This window comes from Vulpes vulpes, chromosome X, assembly GCF_048418805.1.
Source record: "Vulpes vulpes isolate BD-2025 chromosome X, VulVul3, whole genome shotgun sequence".
NCBI classification, from domain to species: Eukaryota; Metazoa; Chordata; class Mammalia; order Carnivora; family Canidae; genus Vulpes; species Vulpes vulpes.
In genome coordinates, this window is record NC_132796.1 from 81863687 (window position 1) to 81888713 (window position 25027).

At 40.3% G+C, this 25027-nt stretch overlaps 1 protein-coding gene across 6 annotated transcripts in view; it reads right to left on the bottom strand.

Moving 5' to 3' along the window:
* Window positions 1–25027, bottom strand: part of TRPC5 (transient receptor potential cation channel subfamily C member 5) — a 289744-nt gene that overhangs the window by 260541 nt on the left and 4176 nt on the right. For 3 of the 6 annotated variants that reach the window (XM_072743338.1, XM_072743341.1, XM_072743339.1), the window contains exon 2: window positions 20952–21065. The exons of the other annotated variants lie outside the window; for them this stretch is intronic. The gene's annotated coding sequence lies outside the window, so the exon portion shown is untranslated. The remainder of the gene's footprint in view (window positions 1–20951; window positions 21066–25027) is intronic. 6 annotated transcript variants of the gene reach the window in all.

The window sequence follows — 25027 nt, forward strand, 5'->3', positions numbered from 1 at the left end:
AAGAGACAAACAATTAAAAGACCATGAAGATAGATTAAGGGAAATAAACGACAGCCTGAGGAAGAAAAACCTACGTTTAATTGGGGTTCCCAAGGGTGCTGAAAGAGACAGAGGTCCAGAATATGTATTTGAACAAATCCTAGCTGAAAACTTTCCTAATCTGGGAAGGGAAACAGGCATTCAGATCCAGGAAATAGAGAGATCCCCCCCTAAAATCAATAAACAACACCTCGACATTTAATAGTGAAGCTTGCAAATTCCAAAGATAAGGAGAAGATCCTTAAAGCAACAAGAGATAAGAAATCCCTGACTTTTATGGGGAGGAGTATTAGGGTAACACCAGACCTCTCCACAGAGACCTGGCAGGCCAGAAAGGGCTGGCAGGATATATTCAGGGTCCTGAATGAGAAGAACATGCAACCAAGATACTTTATCCAGCAAGGCTCTCATTCAAAATGGAAGGAGAGATAAAGAGCTTCCAAGACAGGCAGGAACGGAAAGAATATGTGACCTCCAAACCAGCTCTGCAAGCAATTTGAAGGGGGACTCTTAAAATTCCCCTTTAAGAAGAAGTTCAGTGGAACAATCCACAAAAACAAGGACTGAATAGATAATCATGATGACACTAAACTCATATCTCTCAATAGTAACTCTGAACGTGAAAGGGCTTGATGACCCCATCAAAAGGCACAGGGTTTCAGACTGGATAAAAAAGCAGGACCCATCTATTTGCTGTCTACAAGACACTCACTTTACACAGAAGGACACCTACAGCCTGAAAATAAAAGGTTGGAGAACCATTTACCATTGAAATGATCCTCAAAAGAAAGCAGGGTAGCCATCCTTATATCAGATAACTAAAATTTACCCCGAAGACTGTAGTGAGAGATGAAGAGGGACACTATATCATACTTAAAGGATCTATCCAACAAGAGGACTTAACAATCCTCAATATATATGCCCCTAATGTGGGAGCTGCCAAATATATAAATCAATTAATAACCAAAGTGAAGAAATACTTAGATAATAATACACTTATACTTGGTGACTTCAATCTAGCTCTTTCTACACTCGGTAGGTCTTCTAAGCACAACATCTCCAAAGAAACAAGAGCTTTAAATGATACACTGGACCAGATGGATTTCACTGATATCTACAGAACTTTACATCCAAACTCAACTGAATACACATTCTTCTCAAGTGCACATGGAACTTTCTCCAGAATAGACCACATGCTGGGTCACAAATCGGGTCTGAACCGATACCAAAAGATTGGGATCGTCAGTCTCTTCAATAAATGGTGCTGGGAAAATTGGACATCCACATGCAGAAGAATGAAACTAGACCACTCTCTTTCACCATACACAAAGATAAACTCAAAATGGGTGAGAGATCTAAATGTGAGACAAGATTCCATCAAAACCATAGAAGAAAACACAGGCAACACCCTTTTTGAGCTCGGCCACAGTAACTTCTTGCAAGATACATCCACAAAGGCAAAAGAAACAAAAGCGAAAATGAACTATTGGGACTTCATCAAGATAAGAAGCTTTTGCACAGCAAAGGATACAGTCAACAAAACTAAAAGACAACCTACAGAATGGGAGAAGATATTAGCAAATGACCTATCAGATAAAGGGCTAGTTTCCAGGATCTATAAAGAACTTATTAAACTCAACACCAAAGAAACAAACAATCCAATCATGAAATGGGCAAAAGACAGGAAGAGAAATCTCACAGAGGAAGACATAGACATGGCCAACAAGCACATGAGAAAATGCTCTGCATCACTTGCCATCAGGGGAATACAAATCAAAACCACAATGAGATACCACCTCACACCAGTGAGAATGGCGAAAATTAACAAGGCAGGAAACCACAAATGTTGGAGAGGATGCGGAGAAAAGGGAACCCTCTTACACTGTTGGTGGGAATGTGAACTGGTGCAGCCACTCTGGAAAACTGTGTGGAGGTTCCTCAAAGAGTTAAAAATAGACCTGCCCTTCGACCCAGCAATTGCACTGTTGGGGATTTACCCCAAAGATTCAGATGCAATGAAACGCTGGGACACCTGCACCCCGATGTTTCTAGCAGCAATGTCCACAATAGCCAAACTGTGGAAGGAGCCTCAGTGTCCATCGAAAGATGAATGGATAAAGAAGATGTGGTTTCTGTATACAATGGAATATTACTCAGCCATTAGAAATGACAAATACCCACCATTTGCTTCAACGTGGATGGAACTGGAGGGTATTATGCTGAGTGAAGTAAGTCAACTGGAGAAGGACAAACATTATATGGTCTCATTCATTTGGGGAATATAAATAATATTGAAAGGGAATAGAAGGGAAGGGAGAAGAAATGTGTGGGAAATATCAGGAAGGGAGACAGAACATAAAGACTCCTAACTGTGGGAAACGAACTAGGGGTGTTGGAAGGGGAGGAGGGCGGGGGGTGGGGGTGAATGGGTGATGGGCACTGAGGGGGCCACTTGACGGGATGAGCACTGGGTGTTATTCTGTATGTTGGTAAATTGAACACCAATAAAAAATAAATTTATTAAAAAAATAAAAAAAATAAAGTTCAGATTTTTAAAAAGTAGTATCAACTGATCTTGAATAAAATGTTGTACTATCAAAATATTCTTGGAAAACTATGTATTGTCCCATCATCTCATTTTATAGATAGATAAATTAAGACCCAGAGAGGGAATGTGACTTGCGAAGTTATCCTTAAATGTTTAAATACTGAACATTGATTTCAACTCTACTCTTAATAGCTATTAAGCTAATTTATTTGAATATTCAATACATGTCAGGCACTGTTTCTTCCATGTGCTTCATATTTAATGTCGACAGCAACACTGTAATGTAAATATCATTATTATCATCCTCATTTTATAGACGAAGGAACTAGGCACAGAAAAGTTCACCAAACTACCCATGACCTCACAGATAGCCTTAGAGTTGCAATCAGAACCCAGAGAGTCTGGCTCCGGAGCCTATGAGTTTAACCATTATTCATCCTGTTCCTCAAACACAAGGGACAGGATCACTAAAATAATCTTCATCAAACTCTTTCCATCCCATCAGTTCCCTGTTCAAAAATCCACAATGGGTTCTGGTTACAACAATACTGATTTTTTTAAAGATTTCATTTATTTACTTATTCATGAGAGAGAGAGAGAGAGAGGCAGAGACCCAGGCAGAGGGAGAAGCAGGCTCCATGCAGGGAGTTTGATCTAGGACTCCGGGATCACGCCCTGAGGCAATGGCAGGTGCTAAACCGCTGAGCCATCCAGGGATCCCCAACAATACTGATTCTTGATTAGCTTTGCTGATGCTTGAGAATTCCAACAATGGTGAAATGAGAACCCCAACACACCAAGACACCATGCATTACTACTCATAGACTACCATATCACCAAGCCCATTCTGTCTTTCTGGATGGCTATTCAGCGCTACTAAAATGTATTTGGTGCTATTCTATTCACAACATATGGAATGATCTCTGCCCTCTAAGAAACTTTACATCTAAAGTGTTTCTGCAGCTGTCATCGTCAGCAGAGCTTCTCATTGCATACTGCTATTTTGGTTGCTAAAATCTCTGTCACACAATGTAGTTCAATTTCTAGAACTGTTCAGGTTATGTAAAACCCATTCAAAGAGCATGGTTCAGGGTAGGCACTCAGTGGGCAATGTAGCTCTCTGGAGCTTCTGAGTTATGCTAGAGTTTAGGGATGGAAGGTCAGGAAGATATAGAAAACATCCCAACAACCAAGCCAGTAGTTGTCTGCTAACTCAAGAACTCCATGCCTATCCTTACCATCATTAATTTGGCCTAAAATGTCTCTTTCTCAGAGTTTTCATCTGTGTTGACCTCAGAACAGGGCCAATATAGGGCGTCAGATCCATACTCTCCAAAATGCCAAATAGCTCTCACAGAGAATAATTAGGGACAATGTTGATTGTAAATGTAAGAAACTTTATGGAGATATTTAAATCAAAGGAGTATAATACAAAACTTTGTTCTGGGGGTAGAATAAGGGGAGTGGTATTAAATATAAGAAAATTGATTTTTATGAAAACTCATTTAGAACCTGATCCTTACAGAGTTTTGATTGATTGGTAATGCTAAATACAAAATGACCAATCTATCTTAAAGGTGCTAAGGACTTATTGAGCCCATCCCACTTCCCTTGTAGTTCTAACCAAGGGCAGGAAATTAGGTGCCCAAAGTTGAATCCAAAACTTAGAAATATGTGTTTAGCAGGCATGTGGTTTAAAAAAGTTTGAATTTAAGTCTTTTAGTGGGCATGTCTTCTCCTGATTACTGTAGTTCTCACCACTCCCAATTGTCTTGTATCCAGCCATTTCACACGTTTATGTTATTTGATCTGGTCCCTGAAGACATTTAAATTGACAATCCCTGCCAAACTACCTCAGAATGGTGAAATTATACATTGTGAAGGGAGGAGTAGCCACACACAACTGTTCAGAACTTGAAATGAGAGAATAAAAATATTGTTTTTATAAACTCAAGTGAGGTTGCAAATAATACTAGTAATATGTCTTTTGAATGATATAGGTAGGATCTAACGTTTTCCAATGTTGATGCACACTGAGGATATCTCATCAGTATAATACATTGGCATGATAAATTACTTGGATATTAACAGATTGGAAATAAAGAACCTTATCTGAGTTCCTGTGTCAAAGACATTGATGCTTTCTGATTCCTGTGTTTGGTTGAATTAATCACCCTAATTTAGCTCAGTGGTTCTCTACAGGGGGAGCACATAAACATCAGAACTTCCCAAGGGAAACTCTCACAGTAAATCATTCTGTACATGAGATATGTTGCTAATTAGAGTATGTTGTTTGTATGAATGCTGTAGAAGCAAAAAAAGAATGGCTGAAAACTCCTGACTGACAGCCTATTTTGAAAGGCTTCCCAAGAAAGAGTTGGTTTGCTAGGTGCATTTTGCTTTCTCTTTGAACTTATGCATCTACAGATCCCCTGTGAAATGGGGAAGATAAAACCTATCTTTCTTGATTTTCTTATTTTGTGGTCTACTAGATGGAAAATGCCTAATGGTTTAATTTTGGCTTTCCCTTAGACTCTCTAACAATTGGCCATTTCCCGGACCTAAATCTGTTTTATCCTTAGAACTGTCCTCCAATGCTAAGAAAAACAATTCCTGGATTGGCTCCATCCTGATTTGTGCCTGATTCCGTGTGTAGGCAATTGAAACTGCTCAGCAACTGTTTATTAATTAAACTCCCACAGGGTTTCTTAGACTGTACCAAGCTCTGTCTACTCTATGGCCAAGTTCAATTTTGATCAAATCTGTGCTGAAGGCTACATAGAGGGCAGGTGGCAAAACAAGAAAAAGAGAGTTGACAGAAGGTGTCCTTCATCTCCTACTGGACATCAACACTCAACCCTGTTATACTCCCGGTGGTGTAGAAGCCCTAGGGTATACTTGGAGCTAGTTCCTGGATATTAAAACAGGCTTGTTACATTGGGAGGCCAGGCACAAGTTGAGGCTAATGGAGAAAGCAAAGCCATCTGAGGAGGAGTGCTACAGGGAGAACTGAAGGTGGTATTAGTCTTCAAGTCTGAGATGATCCTGGGGCCTGAAATCAGAGCTGAAGCAAGAGGAGGAGCTGAGTGAAGGCAGAGTAGGTCAGGACACAAGCTCTCTGAGAGTCTCTGACATTTGGTTTTGGGTTAGAACTGTAGTAGTCCCACACTCACCAATTGAATTTGAATGCTACAAGGAGGCAGAGAAGTGCAAACTTTACCAAGGTTTTCTCTCCTTTCTTCTTCACTTTCCTCCCTCTCCCTCTGTCCCTTTCTCTCTTCTCCTCCCTCTCTCTTCCCTTCCCCCCCACATTCACATTTGAATGTGTGTGTGTGTGTGTGTAGAAGCCCTAGGAATAGTTGGGGACACAGCAGGGAGGAAACAGTGTAAGAGAAGGAGGGAAAGAGAGTAAAGGAAAAAGTCCAGAGAGAGACAGGTTCTTCTGGTGCTGGTTCACCTCTGCTCTTTAAAAACAAACAAACAAACAAAAACAAAACAAAAAACACTAATCCACAATCTATAAGGAAGCTTAAAGTGAATTCCTAACTGGAAGTTATTAAGAGTTATGTGTTAGGTCTCCTGCCTAAAACCAGGAACAGTTTATTCCAATGATAAAATTTCTTTATTTTCCTTTATGAGTTATAGACATCTTTCTATTTCTCCTATATAATTTAGGCATTCTCTGGATCTCCAAGCCATTCCATTTAATCACCAAGATTTGTTTTCCTTCTAGACTTGGAATTCAATTTTGTTGTGGCAGAGATAGCCAACTTACTTTACTTTTTACTGTACTTCCTTTAAATTGTTTTGACGCTGCCTGACAACTCTCTCCCAAAGCAATAAGACTTCTGATTGTAAATATGCTATTATAAAAATAATTGAAAAAATATTTACTGGCTTCCTATTGTATGCAAGGCAATGTCATTTTCAGGGTGTAGTGTGAGGATTGGATAGGAAAAAAATACAGAATGGAGTAGCTGCTCTAAAGGAGCTGAGTCTACTTGGGAAGAGAAAATGTTTAGACAGAAAACTATGGCTAAGAATAATATAGTGGGAATTATTTAAAAGGGTCAATTGTGAAATTCAGTTACTATCCTATGTAGTCAGAGGAGAGAACAATCACCAAAAACTACGAAGGCTAGCAAAGGCTTTAAAATGCAATAAATATATTTGTTGGGTGAGGTAGAATTTGAGCTAGATCTTGAAGGATGGGTAATACTTTGTGAAGGATGGGTGGTTTAGTGTAGGAACTATATTCTTGATAGAATATATGATATAGGCAAATGTGGAGGAGCATAGATTGTGCTGGGGGTTACTATAGTAGAATAAAGGGTTTATGAAAGGAGATTACATTGAAAATATAGTTGGTGCCAGATGGTAGAAGCCTAGGATACATGGGAAAGGAGTGTGAGTTTTTCCTGTGTTACAGAACAACTGAAAGTTTTGAGAAAAGGATTATGTCAAGGGAGGATACATCTGGTAACAGTGTTCAGGTGGATTGCCACGGAGAGACTGGAGGCAGTTGGGCTAGCTAGGAGGCTACTAGAGTGGTCTGGACAGGAAGTAATAAGGGCTGTAACAACAGTAGTAGCAGTGGGGAATGTAGTAAGATACAGAGTAACAACATGTCAAAGATGAATGAACATGACTCAATGACTTGATTTCATATACAAGGCAAAGGATAGGTGGAAAGTCAGATGACTTGCACTTCCAGTCCTTGAGATTGAAGAACAGTGGCATTATAAGAAATATTTTCCCTGCTTAGAAGCTGTTTAAAGCTCTCTTAGGCTAATTTGCAAAAGGATGAGACTTAGAAAGCTATTTTTGTTGTCTAAGTCCATTTTGTGTTGTTATATCTTGGGACTCTGGAAGAATCCTAGAGATTGTAGACTGGCAGTTTGAGGTCTGGACTATAGGCAGAGCCAACTGAAATTATGACAGATCATTTCCATTGTGTCCTGATTCATCTCTCTTGCTATTTCATTCAGATTGCAAGTCTGCTGGTTCTACCTGGACTTACCATTTTCTGCTACTCAGTAGGGGCCGAATAGCTTTTATTCATTGATGTGTCTTCCTCCTTACTCATGCAGTACTGTCTCTCTGCTTGATATTAGCATATGTCTCCATGGTCATTTTTGGACTTTGAGAGCTACCAGACATCTCAGGGATTGATGTTTGCTGCTTTTTTTATGCAACTGAAGGCACCAGCCCTAGAAAACGAATGATGCCTTTATTTTTATTTTATCAATTTAAATAAAAGAGCCCTTTTGTCTGTAGAGCAGGCTAAGAGACACAGAAAGATTTTTTCCCCTTTCCTCACAAGGGACTGGGTTCAGTAGCATATGCTTGAATAAATTCCTTGAAGCAAATGAGATACTAAAGGAATCTATATGAATGATTAAAAGAATAATGTCAGGTAGTATATAAAAACCTATGTAGTGTTTTAAACATTTACTTATTCCAAAGCCATTTATTTTTTTTAATTTAATATATTCATTCGACACAGAAAGAGCACAAGCACACAGAGCAGCAAGCAGAGGGAGAGGGAGAAGCAGGCTCCCTGCTGAGCAGGGAGCCCGATATGGGGCTCAATCCCAGGACCCTGGGATCATGATCTAAGCAGAAGGCAGACACTTAACCAGTTGAGCCACCCAGGTGCCCCCAAAGCCATTTCTAATAGTTTATCTACAAGGAAGCATATTCTTCACCCCACCCCAAAGAGATGCACATTCCAAAATTACAAAGTTCCATGGTCACTTCTGCCATATATAGGAAAATAAATGGATGTAGAATACCATTTTTGATCGGATCAATGATAAATTGGAAAGTAAAACCCAAGGATCTTGGTGCTTGGAATTATACTATATTTCATTTACAGTGAATTTTTGTAAAGGTCTTCATTTAAGTAATCTCCGCACCAAAATGGGGCTCGAACTCAGGATCCCAAGCTCAAGAGTCACATGCTCTTCTGACTGAGCCAGCCAGGTGCCCATCATTTACAGTTTATTTTTTAAAAACATTTTCATACTCCTTACTTCATTTGATCCTCATGGATTTCTTGTGAGCTAGATCAGGTAGGTATCATTATTTCCCAAGTTACACAGAGGAGAAATTACTTGCTCAAGGTCACCAAGCAATTTAGCATCAAATTTATGCCCTTTCTCTTTCTCCTCCTCCTCTACTTCCTCCAATTCTGTCCCTTCCCAATTTCCTTCTCCTTCTCTGTGTTCGTTGTTTTATTCTGGAGAGGAAAGGCTATTGCCAAGCTTTGCTCTGGGTCTCAGTAGCCAATCAGTCATCAGAGGCAAGGCACCCCTGGAAGACAGAGGCAGTCCTTCCTGCAATGTAGAGATCATAGAGTTGCTGTCCACTGTGGTAGCCCCACACATGTCTGGCAGTTAGCTTCAGGAATAGGAAGGATGCACCCAGGGTCTTTGGCTCAAGCCCTCAGAATGGGAGCCAATCCTCCGCTTTGTCCATTGCAACTGATTAATTTTCCTAAGCATCTAGAACTGTTGTATGGGGAATAATTCCCCTATGGAAAAGTTTAGATAACGGGTTCCCTTACAACATTGGATGGATCAAATCATAGTCTAGGTGTTTTGAACAAAGACCAATCTCACTCATGCACATAGTTTCAATGACTGATTTATACAGCAATGAATATCAAATCTAATCTCCTTCTACATCTCTCTCCTGAACTTAAGATCTATGTGTCAAACTGCCTACTAGCACTGCCAATGGAATGTAATCTTTCCACACATACCTCAAATTCAACAAGTCTAATATCAAATTCATCATCACCCCCATCTTAACCTGCCTCATATATCTTGAATCTGCTTTGGTGATACCATCTATCTTGTTTCCTAGACTAGGAAGCTGGAAGTCCTTCTTGAATCCCCCTTTTCTATGACTCTCCCATACCCCATCACTAAGAGGTCTCAGCACAGCCTCTAAGACTACTCTCCATTCTCTTATCTCCATTCCTATTACTTTTGTCTGAGTTCAGGACTTTGCCATCTGGATTTGCCACTCTACTGGATTATTGCACCCTCTTGTTTTATGGTCTACCTGACTACATGTTCTCCTCCATCTTGGTGATTATGAGATTTCCATGACACAAATCCAATTATATCGTCCCCTATTTAAAAGCTTACTGATGGTTTTATTCTGGCTACAGGATCAATTTTGAATTGATCTGTAGGCCCCTACCTGGCTCTCCAAAGGTATCTTTTGCTACTCCCACTCATATATCCTGGACTCCAGCCACACCATACTATCTGTCCCCACTGACTTTCCTTATCCCTTTGTCTTGGCTTGGGATGCCTTCACTTGATACCTGTTCTCTGCTTATGAATACCTCCTTCTTTAAGTTGCAGCTTAAATGTTACCTCCACTCCTGATAGCTCTTCCTAACTTCTCTATGTTGAACCAAATCCTGCTGCTTCTCTGATCCCATGGTCTCAGAGTTGTCAATAGTTCTTTAAATACATTGAAAATAGCTCCTATCACAAGGTATTGCAATTATTTGTTTTTCACAAGTAAAACAAGCTTGGGGTAGGGAGATGGATTTATCCACTCTCCCCCCCACCATCCTACACACTTTGCACATTATTTGGCACTTAGTTGGTTTGCAGCGAATACTCACTGAATCAGTAATTCATTAATAAATGCAATCACTCAACCCCTATATTAAGCCCTGGGTTTTTGGTGATGAGCCAGCAAGGCCTGTCTCTGGCCCTCATGGGGACTACCATCAATGGTTATAATGGCAGGGACACTCACAGAGAAATGCAAAATTCTAATGAAACATGGTTGGTGTACAGTTGATTTTACACTGTCTGCATGAAATAGAGGCAAAGAGCATAACTTCTTCTCTAGAATTGGGCTAGTCTGGATTTGAATACTGGTTTCACCATTTACTAGTTGTGTTGCTTTAGGCAATTTACCTAATGTCCCTATGTTTTGCTTTCCTTATCTTTTAATGAGGCATTATTATAGTCTTTATCTTATAGAGCTGTTTTGAGGATTATATGAGTTAATATTTGTTAAATGCTTAGTGTCTGACATATACCAAATGTTTAATAAAATAATTAAATGAAATCTAGTGGAGAGTACAAAGAAACCTAAATTGCCTGGTTTAAGGGATAATGGGGCTAGCTTTGTTTCTTCCTTAACACTTCTAATTTTACCTCTCTTATAATGACCTTCCCCATTACTGTCACTTTAGGATCAGAGCTTATTTAGGGAGAAGAAAAAAGGAAGGCATGGTAAGAATGCCCCTTCAGAGGGGAGTGCAGCATCTTGCTACTCTCTCTACTTAGCTACTTCATATACCTGGAGCCTCAGCCTTGCTCAGGGCCAGTCAACCGTGTGGCAAGGGCTGAGTCGTGGGGCCCTGACTAGTGGGCCTTAGGTATTTCTCTGTCTTATTACCAGTCTCATCTCTCTTTCATACCTCTTTGGGAGTGACTCTTAGCCTATCCCTGACTGCTCTCCTCACAGAGAAGACTGTAAAGATCCCTGGGACTTGCAGGCAGACATTTTGTGGGGCTTTGACAACCTCTGGCCAAACTGGGTCCTTGGTCCTAGCCATTCCTTCCTTTGTTGCCTCTCTTCCACTAGCTCCCACTCTTGTGGGGCCTCGGAGCCCAGCAGTGTCAGGGAGAAGGAAAGGAGAGAAGAAAAAAATCGCTAATAGCCTCAGTAATTATTTTTATATTGCTTTATTTATTTACCGACACAACTGTTTTGCCATATTGTTAGAATGTGTGTCTGCTGTCTCAGATTTGGCAGGCCAATTATGTCCCTGCTTTTAATGACTCTAGAGCTGTGTCCCTGAGAGGTCATCCTAATTGTTTCTGCCTCCTCAGCTTGGTGCCAGGGGTTTTGTGTCTGTCTAGAGGCTGTAGCTGGCCAGTGGAAGGCATGTAGTCTCAAGTGCCTTGCCCTCTGCCCATTGTCCACATCCACTGATCTTAGATCAAACCTCTTAAGACCTACTGCCAGCCCCAGGGAAGCTGGTAAAGTCTTCTCCTTTGCCAGAGATAGGCAGGAAAACAGACTCAGAAATGAAGCATGGCAGGTGCATGAAACGCTCCATTGAACAGCAGAGGGGTTGGGAGGAATACTGGTGTATCTCACCTGGCTATTAGCTGTCAAGGTCACTGCAACATTGAGCCTCATTTGAGAAGTTTATCAAAGTCCCTTTAGTTGCCAGTGTCCTAATAATCCCTTATATCTGGGCAGGGACTTATAAGCATGTTTACACACATGTTTTTCCTCATAATCTGGTGAATTAGATAGCATTATCATCCCATTTTACAGGTAAAAAACTAAGGTTGTGTTGATTAGCTGCTTAGCACAGAGTCTCAGTAAAGGACCAACTACTCCCAGAGAGTACAAATGGGAAGAGCCATGGGTTGGGAATAGAGGACCTTGGGTTCTTGTTCCAGGTTTGTCATTGTTTCATTGAGTAAATGCCTTTGCCACTCGGGTCTATAAAAATGCCGGTTTTCCTGTCTATAAAATGAGGTGAAGTTCTCTCAAACAGAAAATGAGCATTTGATAGTACTGTGTACTTTTTCACACAAAGTATCTTGTTTGATCAGAAAGTCTGATTTAAACTTAGAATGAGGAAACCAGCTCAGGAAGGTTATGTGGCAGAGCCAGCATTTAAGCCCAATTTTATTGGAAGTCATGCTTCAGGGTCTTTCTATGGTAAATGAAAATAACGATGATGATAATGATGGCAGCCAAGGAGTACTTCTCATAAGCCAGACTATGCGCTAAGCACTGTTACTTAATCATCACAACATATCTATAGGGACAGCACTCTTATGATCCTCATTTTAGAAATGCTAAAAGCTGAGGCCCAGAATGACTGAATGTTTTGCTTAAGGTTACCCCACTAGTAAGTAGCAGATCTAGTGCTTAAACCTAGGACTCTTTTGACTTTCAGGTCAGTGCTCTTGATACTGCTCCTGTCTGCTTCAAATGCTAAATGAGAAAGTGCTTTGGGAAGTGCCTTGTGCAGTGCTGACTGCAAACTGGTCCTCTACATCATTTTAATAGGCCCACCAAATGAGCCTGGCAGCCTCCAAGGGCAATACACACTTGTCTGAGTCCTAAGTCAGAAGGTCAAGGCAAGATATGGAAATGCCTATAGGAGGCTCTATTTCACCAGCAGGAAGTTAGTGTGTGCAGAATCCTCAGATCTACCCAACCTGTTGTGTCAGCTGAGCTGCACATCACCACGGCAGCTCAGTGGGCATCTATCTGAGAGCAACCATTGCTCCATTTCTTCCTTGCCACCTTGATTCTTAGCCAAAGCATTTGTTTCTTCCATCTCCAGCCTCTTCGGACCACTAGGGAGACACATCTCTTTCTCTCATCTCTGCTCTACCTCTGGTTTGCCCAGACAGGAGGTGGCCTTTTAGCCTTGTCACTTTACCTCTGGGGTCTCAAGGCAACCAAACCTAACACACGAGCTATTGTAGCATTTTATTTGGATCTATGCTGGGACACCCCATAAAGCTTGTGCCTGCATCTTGTAAATTAAAAAGGATTTTATTGTCGGGCTCATGGAATTTTGCTAGGTACTCAAGCCACCTCTGGAACTAGCCCCCATCATTCAGCAGTATCATACTCTCTCCATAAAAGTCACAGTTTATGTTCCTCCTCAGACTTTTCCAGTGTACTGTCTTTGTTATCATGTTGCAAAGAGATCTCAGGGAAAGAAATCCAGAAATGTCTGGGAGGCTGTGCCATTGTGCAAACTAGATACACCAGACAGGATAAAGATGAACATGTTTCAGAGTCTGTTGACAAGGTCATGGTTTCAAGGACAGGCTTGTGTGGGATCAAGTGGTGCCAGGGTTAACATTGCATTTTCCAAGGCTTTCAACACTTTTCAAGTCCTGAGTCCACTCAACCCTTCATTTCCTAGATCTCTTCTCTTAGACTTTTGAGTACCTGAAGAGAAAGTCACACTGGCTGTGCAGATTGGGGCCACCAAGTTATTTTTCTAAGTTCCGCCAAGCCCACAGTGCTATTCTATACATGCTTCTTTTAATTTCTTGGGTTGGTTTCCTTTTGAAAGTCCCATGGAAGGGGATCCACCCTGTTCCCCTGCCTCCTGCCCCCTGCCTTATAACAGAAAAGCTTCTCCTACTTCATAGAGAAAAGTAACTTTTTTTGAGATATTAACTTTCTCCACTCCATGGCAAATCTTGTATCTGTATCCAATTTCACTTTACTTTTTGAGGTGCTCCTATTCCTTTCTAAGGCCAATCTCTGCACCTCTGCTTTTGATCCTCTACTTCCTACCTCCGCTGTATATTGTGCCATATTTTTTCTCAGATGCTCAATCTTCACTCAATTCTCCCCTTCTCGGCCTTTGAATGTGTTTGAGTCTCACCATCCAAAATACAAATTCCCACTCAAGCTACTTCTGCCAGCATCCTCAACTACACTGAAAATTCTCAAAAGCATAGTTTCCATTTGTATAGTTTTCATCTCCAATTCCTTTTGCTACTGATTACAGTTGGGCTTCTGTCTCCATGACTCATTTCTACCACATTGGAACATTAACAGCAGCTGATATCTATTAGGTTCTTACTAATAACCAGGCATTGTGTTGGGCATGTTATATGAATAGTTGTATTTGATACTTACAACAACCCTCTGGCCTAAATACTATTATAAGCTCCGTTTAATAGACAAGGGTAGTTAGAGCCTTTGAGTGACTTGAGGTCACATAGTCCACTGAGTAGTAGAGCTGGGATTTGAACAGAGGTAATCTGATATAAGAGCCCATATTTTAACTTAGTTACCCATAGACTTGTTCTGTAAAGGCCTAGATAGTGAAGGTTTTAGGCTTTGCATGCCAGATGGTCTCTGGTGTTATTGTGTAGCTCTGTTCTTGTGGTGTGAATGCAGCCATAGACAATATGTAAATTAATGAGAATGATTGTGTTTCAATAAAACTTTATTTATGGACACTGAAGTTGTGTCATATGATTTTCATGTGCCATGAACTATGCTACTTCTGAGTTTTTTCAGACATTTAAAAATATGAAGACCAGGGTGCCTGGGTAGTATGGTCGGTTAAGTGACCGACTCTTGATTTTGGCTTAGGTCATTATCTCGGGGTTGTGAGATCAAGCCTCACTGCAGGCTCTGCATTAGGTGTGGAACTTGCTTAAGAGTCTCTTTCTCCCTCTTCCTCTGCCCCTCCCCCACCCTGCTTGCACACATGTATATACACACACACACTCTCTCTCAAAAATAAAACAAAAACAAAACAAAACAAAACAAAAAAACAGTAAGACCATTTTTAGCTTGCAGTCCATGTAAAAATAGGCAATGGGCTGGATTTGGCCCATGGTTGTGGTTTGCTGGCCCCTGCTCTAACCATTACATTATTCAGGGCTCCTTAGTTTGTCAAATCCAATGGATAAGCTTTTAATGTTGATGATGCACCCCACTTTTTTTCTCTTCTCATGATTTTGAAGGCCACACTCCCTTCCAGTTTTCCTTCTACCTTTATGATCATTAGTCTTCTGAGAGCTTCTTTTATCTATCTACCTGGCAAATGTTGGTATTTCTCAGGATCAATAGTTGACTTATTTCTTTGTTTACTCTGCTAGAGTAATTGATTTTACTTTCATGGCTAACACCTGCTATTGAAGCAGTAACTCACAATATGGGCTTTGAGTTCACTTGTCTGGGTTTAATTCCTGGCACCTGGGTGGCTCAGTGGTTGAGCATCTGCCTTTGTCTCCGGTCATGATTATGGGGTCCTGGGATTGAGTCCCACATCAGGCTCCCTGCAGGGAGCCTGCTTTTAACTCTGCCTATGTCTCTGCCTCTCTCTGTGTGTCTCTCATGAATAAATAAATAAAATCTTAAAAGAATATCCTGGCTCCAATGAATACTATTTACCCAACCTCATAGAGCTGTTGTGAAGGTTAAATGATTTATTATTTGGAAAACTCTTGGAACCATGTTGTTATTTTTTTAAAGATTTTATTTATTTATTCATGAGACACACACACACACACACACAGAGAGAGAGAGAGAGAGAGAGAGAGAGAGAGAGAGAGGCAGAGATACATGCAGAGGGAGAGGCAGGCCCCATGCAGGGACCCTGATGTGGGACTTGATCCCAGGACTCCAGGACCACGCCCTGGGCCAAAGACGGGCACTAAACCACCGAGCCACCCAGGGATCCCCATGTTGTTAATATATATTTAATAAAATATTCATTTACCATAATGTTATTATTGTGCTACTATTATCAGATACTGACTTCCTAACCTGTATCTCCAGCCCAGACTTCTCCTTTGAGGTCTGGATCTATATATCTAATTGCCAATTCAATATCTGTACTTAGATGTCCCACTGGCACCTTGACCTCAGCATGTTCCAAACCTAATACATCATCTCTCTCCCACTCCCACATCCCCTCACCCTAACCTGCTATTTTCCTCCATACATCCTTATACAGCAATGCTGTCCACTCAATCACTTAACTGAGAATGCTGGGAGTCCATGTCAGAAAAAAGTGACATGAAACATCCAGCTTAAAAGCCAAAATGAGACTTAACATTTTAAATTTCCTTCCATTGGGACTTGAGATTAGCTATGTGATTGATTTGAAAATTTTTCCTCTCTTCCTTTTCCTAATCTTCTCTTCTTCACTCCTGTCAGAATGATCTCTCTCTCCCTTAAACTTGATGCACCCATTTCTAACTCCTCACCTTTGATCAGACAATTCCTCTCATCTGAAAGGCACTCCCTCCCATATATCTCCAAATGCCATTCAGCATTCAAGAGCTAAAATACCCATGAAGTCCTCTCTACTTCTCTAGTCAACAAGATAAGGTGTATTTTGGAACTGAGAGCTTATATGTTTAAACTGAATTTCACTATTACATATTTCATACTTTATAAAGCTTTCTGTCACAAGTCTATAAGTCAAATTGTTTCAACTGGATCATAAACATCCTTATGTCCACAGAACATAGAATGTTCTCTTTTGTGAATTCTCTATAGTGTCTCACAGAAATCTCCTTTTGCCTTCAGTCACTCTTTCTCTGCCCCTTCTCCCTCCAATAAACATGGACCACACAGTTCTACTTTAACTATTTGCTTTTCTCCTTCTTCTGACTTTCTCCCTTGGGGATTTTCCAATCTATTTTTAGAGGTAATTTTTTTTATATCTATACCTATGAATTCCCAAATTTTCATCTCATTTCCTAACTTCTCTCTTGAGCTGTATTCCCACATCTCAAATTTTCTGATGGATGTTTTCATGAGAATGTTTTGCCTGACCTCAAACTTTTTTTTTTCTGACCTCAAACTTAATAAAATATTGAAATCTTAGGGATCCCTGGGTGGCGCAGCGGTTTGGCGCCTGCCTTTGGCCCAGGGCGCGATCCTGGAGACCCGGGATCGAATCCCACATCGGGCTCCCGGTGCATGGAGCCTGCTTCTCCCTCCGCCTGTGTCTCTGCCTCTCTCTCTCTCTCTCTGTGACTATCATAAATAAAAAATAAAATAAAATAAAATATAGAAATCTTAACTCATCATCTTCCCTTCTCACCCCACCTTCACCTTTCCTTATGGCATCACTGTTTTCTGTCACCTGGATAAAACCTGCAGTCATTTTTGACTACTTTCACCACACATATATAGTCATTCACCATAGTATATCTACTGTTCCTTTGTTCCGTTATGGTGTCCTTTATGCCCCATCCTTTCCCCACTACTGCAGTAACAACAACAATAATAACAACTATAACAGCTGGTACTGGGCCAAGTGTTTTATATTTATGTTTTATATTTTCCTCTTCATAGCATTATGAGGTAGGTATTCTTAGTATCTTCTTTTCATAGGTGAGGAAACCAAGGCTCAGAGTGGCAGAGCTAGAATCACACCAAAATGTGTTTGGACTTAGATTCCTTATATAACCACAGTGCCATTTACTCCTCATCCCTAGATTTCTATTATTGCTTCCTAACTGATATGCCTGTGATTTCTTGCTCCCCCATCGATCTCTCCTGCATACCATTTTCAGAATAATCATTCCCAAACATTGCTACCATTATTTCACTTCTCATCTCCAAATTGATTGCTATCTCCCTTTTATCCACTAAATTAAATCTAGCCACAGCCTCAAGTCCTCCACAATCTTACCACAACCTAACTTTCCAGCTCAGTCTCCTGTAAGCATATATCTGCATGAATGGATTAATTCACAGTGTTCTACTCAGCCATACCATGACTTCATTTTATGATTGCTCCTATCACCCACTCACTCCTGACCCTGTTGTGAGTTCCTAGAGGGAAAAGGATGCATATTTGCACCCCACAGTGCCTTCTGTGTAGTCTACACTTAGTGAATATATATCAAGGGCTTGATTGTAGGGTCTCAGGTACCACTTGGAGATTGGATTGTCTAATTGCTCCTTAACACTCTCCTCTTCTTCCCCATTAGTCCTCTTACTTTTCTGTTCCTTGGCATAAATGCCCTACAAAAATGTAAAAATCCTCTCTTCTGCATTATCAAAATTGTAGGAAAAACCTTTACCTATGCATCACTGTGTCATCAGCTTTTTCTTCAGTTTATCTCCTAACATACCTTTCTGTCAATCTTTCTTCATTGCTTGGTAGTTATCATTAGACTAAATTTCACTCATCTAGGAAGTTTCTGGAGATGACCTCTGTGTGAAGATGATAGCACAGTCTACAGCGCAAGGTTCTCTGGTCCTTCTTGAGGTAAAATATTTTATGTAAGTTGCAGACTTTCAGATCAGGTTCAGCACTGGCCAGGGTCCCTGAGTAATTGTATCTAAGATATGGCAAGGGAAATGACAACTGGGAAGCTTAGTTCCAAATGCAGATATTATAAATCTTCAGATGTTCTTATATCCCATAGAGAGAACATTCTCATTTTTATTGGATTTTAAAAATTTTGTTCCTTTGTGTTTTAGATCCTTGCTGCCTTCTGGGCATTGCCACAGATTAGGGACCATAATGCCAAGGGACAGCATGGAATGCCTTTATAGTTCAAGAAGATCATGGTTTTTATGTATAGGCAGAGATTCTTCTTTTTTTTTGTATATAGAGGGAGAGCATGGTGAAGGGGGTGCAGAGGCAGAGGGAGGGAGAGAACCTTAAGAAAGCTCTACGTTCAGCTCAGAGCTCCATGTGGGGCTTGCTCTTACTACCTTGAGAGCATGACCTGAACTGAACTTGAGTCCAATGCTTAACCAACTGAGCCACCCAAACACCCCAGAGATTCATTTAGTTATAAGGATTATAACATCTAGTCATTGGTCCTAGTCATTCAAAGCAATATTTGTCAAACTTTTTGACAATAACTCAGCAAGAAAAACAATTTACATTGGGCCTAATATACACACACCTGTATACACACACACACACACACACACACACACACACACACACACACACGGGTTACTGAACACAAGTGTCATTAAACAATGTTTACCCTTACATTAAACAATGTCATTAAACATGTGAATCCCATTTTTCTCTTTTAATTGATTTAATTTAAAAACAGTGGTGATGAACTACTAAATTGATTTTGGAGTACACTAATGAAAAACAAAATGTGAAGGTTTAAAGGATGGAAACAAAAAGAGATGATAAGATGTTCTGATGTGTGCTACTAGTGGGCAAGTATCTATTGCATGCAACTGATAATGCTGGGAAGGGGCAGTTCTTAAGTCATAGCTAAAGACCAATGTCCACAGCAGGGAAAACAAAAATAATTAAATGTAGTGTATTGATTTTGTTATCAGCTTTGGCCAATTCTTTGCTTAAAATTAAATGTAATTTTTTGTGCTGTTTTTTGTTTTTGTTTTTGTTTTTTTGGTGCCTGTTGCTGCATAGCATGATACCCAACTATACAAGAGTCTGTTTCAATGTTTACAATCATGTAAGAGTTCACATTCTTTTGCAAGTTAGATTGAAAACTGTGGCAATTTTTCAAAGATCACTCATAAAGAAGATATTGAGTTTATTTATTTGAAAATATGATCACCTTATTGCTATATAGGCTAATACTCACTATATTTCATGAATTTGTTTGGTTTTCTCCCCAATATTGTGACATATAACAATATTGAGGCATTGGGGTTATATAATGTACAGAGTATTCAGATGAGCACCCTGGGACCAAAGGGAGTGTAGAGTATTTTAGAAACTGGGTGTAGTCACCAGTTACTTGAATGACTGATTAGCCAAAAAATCTGTCCTTTAACAGGGATCTTAGCTCTTCCAAAGTTGCACTGTGGTGAGGATACAGCAAAAGGACAAGATAGATTTGAGCTATAGTTTGAGAGATTTTGTTATGATGTAAAGATCTTTCTGAACATCAATTCATAGTTTTTTTTTTGCATTTGCATTCAGAAGTTCTAGAGTGAAAAAAATAAAATAAGGAAGGGGTAGTGGCAACCAAATAGATAGTGGGAGTAGCTTTTTCACTGAATATCTGAGTGGGAGTAGCTTTTTCACTGAATATCCTTTTATATATTCTGATTTTTGAGCAATGGATATAAAAGACCTATTCAAAAATTTAAATAAAAAAGAGAAAGCACTGAGGCTCAGGGCATGATCCTGGGGTCCTGGGATTGAGTTCCACATCTGGCTCCCCTCAGGAAGCTTGCTTCTCCCTCTGCCTATGTCTCTGCCTCTTTCTCTGTGTCTCTCGTGAATAAATAAATAAAATATTTTTTTTAAAAGAGAAAGTACAAAATAAAATAATATGGAAAACAAAAATAACAACCAAAAGAGCTTTCTGATAATGAAGAGGTAGTATAATGCAGGTCAAGGGGGATATGCAAGAGTTGGAGGAAGAGAGACCTACATTTCAATCTTGCCTCCACCATTTACCAGCTGTGCAGTATCAGGTATACCACTTAACTTGCCTGATCTTGTCTCCTCATCTGTTAATGGAAATAATAATAATAATACCTATTATAAAAGGCTATAGTGAAGATTACTTAAGATAACATATTTGTCGCACTCATCGCAAAGAAGTTTGTGGGAGGCAGGATAATGGCCCTCTAAATATATCCACACATCCCCAGAACCTGTTCATGTGTTATGTTACATGGCAAAAGGGATTTTTCCAGATGGAATTAGGTTAATAATTAAATGAACTTCAAATAGAGAGACTATCCTGGATTTTCCAAGGGGCCCAGTGTCCTCATTTGGGCTCTCAAAAGCAGCAGCAGTCAGTAGAGTTGAGAGAGAGAGAGAGAGAGAGAGAGAGAGAGGCAGGCAAAGAAAGAAGAGGTAGGAGAGATTCAAAGTGTGAATGGGACTCACCTGCCCTGACTGGCTTTGAAGCTGGAGGAATGGGGCAGCAGACCAGGAAGTGTGGGGGCTCCCAGAAGCCTTCGACTGGCAGCCAGCAAAGAAACTGGGACTTCAGTCCTAAAACTGCAAGGAAGTGAATTATGCCAACAACCTGAATGAGGAAAAAAAACTCTCCCCTAGGGTCTCCAGAAGCAAATGCAGCCCTGCTGACACCTTGGTTTTTAGCCTGGTGATCTCTGTGTCTGATTTCTGACATCCAGAACTATAACAAGAGTAAATGTGTGTTGTTCAAGACTGCTAAATTTGTGGTTATTATGGTCACAGTGGAGAACCAATACAAAGATGTTCCATAATTGATAGCAATTGCTATTGTTAATTGAGGGTGATCAGAGAAATCTTCGAAATTAGTATTTTATATTATCTATTATAAGATTATTGATGCACCAATCTGATCCTCTTGAAAATCAGCAGCCATTGGATAAAGTCTCAGTGCCTATAGAAGCTGGAGGTCTCAAATACGCCAATTACTGAGACGCCTGTCTCTGTGTCTATGCAATCAGGTTGCCCCAGACTACATATGCCAACCAAGGAGTTTTTGGAGTGCTTAGTAGTTTTATTGGAATGCATAAGGTTTATTAAAATTCATAGCATTGTTGAAATTCACAGGTACTATACCTATCATATTTTATGGGTGAGAAAATTGAGCAGGTGGAGAGCACTATGGGCTGAGAGAAGGTAGGAGTTTTCTGTTTCTTTCACTTGTAAAATAGTGATAGGTATAGTGTTTACCTAAGTCATTCAAGTCTATAATGAGTAAGTTACTTACTTCCTTTGAGCTTCAGTATTGTTTGTAAAATAAAGATGATAATGTACCTATCTTATGGACTTGTCTTGAGGGTTTCCATGAGACATGACATGTAAAACGCTTGGCACATAACCTAGCACTCTCTAAGTGTTAACTGTTGCTGTTGAGCTGCCCTTTCTAAGATGTGTTGACAAGGAAAAGTATTTCTTATCTAATAACAAGTCAGTGCTTTCTGGGGGGAAAAATCATTGTAGCTTAGGTGGATTTATATATAATGTCTTTGTTCCTTTTGTGGAGTCAGGTTAAAAATATACCCTTTGAGTTTCTCTGCTATACCTTTATGTTCATTTTTTTACCCGAATCATTTCACATCTACCCTATGAAGTAAGGGTTATTATTCATCCATTTCACAGATTGTTATCAGGCCAGAAATCAGTAATATTTAGTTCTGCCCCTGGAATGCTATTTTGGCCTTGAGTTTTTTCACAGTTGCTCCATTGAAGAGCTTGTGTGTATGTATCTTTGTGCACATGTGTGTGCCAACTGTACATATGTACATACATGCAGAAAGAGCCTCACTACTAACTTTCTAACTTCATAATTCTGAGACATGCCATATAATAGGTCATTTTTTTTGTGTGTGTGTATGTGTGTGCATTTTAGAGACAGGGAGAGAGCATGTGTGTGCACATGAGTGGGTGGGGGGGGGGCAGAAGGACAGAGGGAAAGGGAGAGAAGATCCTAAGCAGGCTCCATACTGAGTGCAGAGCCCAGTGTGGGGCTCAATCTCACAACCCTGAGATATCACCTGAGCTGAATCAAGAGTCCAACACCACCCAGGCACCCCAAATAGAGCCACTTCTGATAGTAGTCTTATTCTATGGAGTGATTTCATCAGGACCACCTTAAATTTTTTCTGAATAATATTTGTTTGGGGCCTCCATTCCATTGAAATATATTTTACTTTTATGTCTTTCTCAATGTTCTATTTGCAGAGAGCGCAATGTGATTCACACCAATTAGAAATAGATGCTAGGTGCCCTATACCATGACATCCAGTGACTAGTTTTCTAGCAAACTAAAATTATTGACAAAATCATATTAATTATAATATCTTCCATGTATTGATTATTAATGATATGCCAGCACCTGATAATGTCTCATGGAATCTTCATAACAACTCAGTGTCAGCAGGTGCTATTATTAATCCCTTTATATTTATGAAGAATTTGAGGCCAGGAGACAAAGTACCTTGTACAAGTTTACACAGCTAGTTATTTGTAGACAGAATCAAGATTTGAACTCAGGTCTGTGTGTATCCCCAATTCCAGGTCCTCCTGGTAAGCAAAACAATCCTATGGTCTGGCTCCTTCTAAATAAACTCTCTTGCCCACATTTAAGGCCTTTACACTGGATAATGGAGAAGGGCACCCAGGGAAAGTTTATATTTTAATTCTTTCAGTGATAAGCCACTTGAATTGTCCCTGCATGCCCTGTTGATAATTGCTTATTTTCAAATGACTTCAGATGTTTTTTGGGATAAGCTCTAGTTCAATGCCTCTCAAATGTTAGTATGCAAACAAATGACTGAACATCTTTTTTTTAAGATTTTATTTATTTATTCATGAGAGACACACAGAGAGGCAGAGAATAGGCAGAAGCAGGCTCCCTTAGGAAGCATCAAGTCAAGATATGGGGGACTTGATCCCAGGACCCCAGGATCATGACCTGAGCCAAAGGCAGATGCTCAACCACTGAGCCACCCAGGCATCCCAAATCACTGGACAGCTATCCAAAAAGTCAAGGGAAAACAAAAATCAGATTCCAATTCAGTAGGCCCAAGGAAGAGTTTAAGCTTCTGCACTTTTAAATAGCTCCCAGGGGATGGTGGTTTGGAGCCCACATACCTGGAGTAGCAAGACCCTAACCCACTCCATCCTAGCCTCTCTTTACTAACTTTGTGATATCCTCACTATAATATAGAAGTTCTTCATATCATCCTTCTGGGTTCTAAGAGACATGTTTGCATCAGCCTATTTTCTCAGATCCTAAAAAATATCTAGGGTGGGATTAATTGAAACCAGGTATCAAAGCTAAAGAATGGAGACAGGAACTCCCCACCCCACCCAAAACCTTCCTTCTTCTCAGACTCTACTATAAAAACCATCTGCCTTGTCTTTTCTGCTGCTTTTGTTTTAATTTGTCAGGAAGTGTGTGTGTGTGTACACACATGCATTTATGGGTGCTGGTTCTGAGAATGACTGTACAAGGCCAGAGCCATAGTTACTGGAATCCACCAGTTTCCATTCTCAAAACAGAGTGCAGCAGAGTATCAGTTTTCTAGATACCTTGCTGTTGGTGGTGTGAGCCAGATAAGTGTGGGAAGCTAAATATTTGTCATGTTTAATTCTTCCCTCCAACTGAATATACTAGCTGTGGGCATATGCCATGTTTTCTTAGCTGACAAGATAGGTGTGTGTGTGTGTGTGTGTGTGTGTGTGTGTGTGTGTACTGAGAGCAGGTGGAGGGTGAGAAGGCGAGTCACAAGGATATGGCAGTAAACATGGTAAATATAAACATGGCAAGAAAGTAGAGGGTTGTGATCTTGGCAAACTTGGTTTTAGTTTTCCCTTGACTCTTTGGAGAGATCTCCAGGGAGCTTTAGGGAATTTATTGAGTACTCGCAGGCAGTCTTGGGTTCTGGTTTTGATTCTGTCACTAGCTAGTTGTATGATTTTGGCAAGTCATTTTTACTCCCTGGCCCTCAGTTTTTCTGTAGGTGAAATGAGGGCATTGGGCCTTGCCCTCATCCCTGCTTGTTTCCCACCATCAGCTCGTTCTTGCAAAAAGCTAGACTAATTGCACTGGTTACCAGCATCTAACTGCTAACCCCACAATGGGTGGTGGAGAATCCAGCCTAGGAAACATGCAAAGTTCCCTGGACCCAGTGAACTGTGATTTTTTTTTTTGCTTTGTCCCACCAGCTTTTATTTCTTTTTGAAATCATCTGTTGTTGCTTGATTGAGCACAATGCACACATTTGTGTATGAGACCACAGCTGAATCATTCACAACTCATTCTTTGCGATCAGGATGGGTCATTTGGTCTCACTGCTCAAAGGACTTGAGATCCATCAACAGAAGGAAAGCCATGGGAGTTTTAGAAAGAATGACATTATGAAATCTTAGCTACCAAGCTCTGGACTTAGTGGCCAGCCTCGGCTTCGCCCTGATCTAAAACAGATTACTGCAAATTTCTGCCTAGAATGAGGCATCATTTC